Source organism: Dipodomys spectabilis, unplaced genomic scaffold (assembly GCF_019054845.1).
Source record: "Dipodomys spectabilis isolate Male_0828 unplaced genomic scaffold, ASM1905484v1 ptg000062l, whole genome shotgun sequence".
NCBI lineage: Eukaryota > Metazoa > Chordata > Mammalia > Rodentia > Heteromyidae > Dipodomys > Dipodomys spectabilis.
Window position 1 is genome coordinate 342,251 of NW_024870739.1, and position 1,461 is coordinate 343,711.

Genomic DNA, 1,461 nt, shown 5'->3' on the forward strand with positions numbered 1-1,461 from the left:
TGGGCAAAGAAAGGCCGTGAGACTCTTATCTCCAGAAAACTGGAAGTGGCACTGTGGCTCAAGTGGTAGAGCACTAGCCTTGGGCTGGAGAGCTGAGGGACAGCGCCTGGGCCCAGAGTTCAGGCCCCATGACCAACAATAAAACAAAACAACAACAACAATAAAGCTCACGAACTTTCTAAAAAAAAAAAAAGCCAGCCCAGGCTGGAAAGTCCATGAGCTTATCTCCAATTATCTACCAGAAAACCGGCTCAAGCAGTAGAGTAGTTGCCTTGAGCTGAAGAGCTCTGCCCAGGCCCAGAGTTCAAGTCCCAGGACTTGAAAAGATAAGAAAAAGCAGTAAAGAATTGATGGTAGGACTTGGAATGTGGCTCAGTGGTAGAGTGCTTGCCTAGCATGCATGAAGCCCTAGGTTTGATTCCTTAGTACCACATAACAGAAGAAGCTGTGGTTCAAGTGGTAGAACTCTAGCCTTGAGCACAGAGAGGCTCAAGGACAGTGCCCAGGCCCTGAGTTCAAGCCCCAGGACCAGCAAAAAAAAAGAAAAAAAAAGAATTGATGGTACGGTCACAGAACTTTCTGGAAGTCACAGACTTGGATTCAAAATAGAAGATGGTGGTAGAGATGATATAATTCTAGGTGCAGCCTCCAGGATTTCACTGATCCTGAAAGGTAAGAAGATAGATTCAATCAGAAAAAAAAAATTTCTAGGAACTTCCAGTTACCAGTGTGATGAGGTGGGAATGAAGTAACTATGGCTTTGGGTGAGTTTCATTTTGCCATCTTCATTCACAGATGCAATGGATTCAGAAGTGTTCCCCTTCTAACATGCTCTTTTTTTTTTTTTTTTGGTCTGGTCGTGGGGCCTGAACTCTGGGCCTGGGCGCTGTCCCTCAGCTCTTCAGCTCAAGGCTAGCGCTCTACCACTTGAGCCACAGCGCCACCTCCGGCTTTTTTCTTTTTGCTTATGTGGTGCTGAGGAATCGAACCCAGGGCCTCATGCGTGCAAGGCAAGCGCTCTACCACTGAGCCACCTTCCCAGCCCCCTAACATGCTCTTTTTCATTCCCCATGTCCCTCAAATTGTCCCACATGTTCTATTCTTTTGAACCAAAGCAACGCTAAGAACAAATATACAAGTCATGCCCCAGTGGCTCATGCCTGTCATCCTAGCTATCAGGAGGCTGAGATTTGAGGATCACAGTTTGGAGCCAGCCTGGGTAGGAAAGTCCCTGAGAATCTTATCTCCAATAAACTACTCAGAAAAATCTAGTGTTGTGGCTCAAGTGATATTGCACTATCCTTGAGCACAAAGAGGCTCAGGGACAGTGCCCAAGGCCCTAAGTTAAAGCCCCAGGACCAGCAAAAATAAGCAAATAAATAAATAAAATTTCTACTAAGACTGGGGCTCACACCTGTAATCCTAGCTACTCAGGAGGCTGAGATGTGAGGATCATGGTTT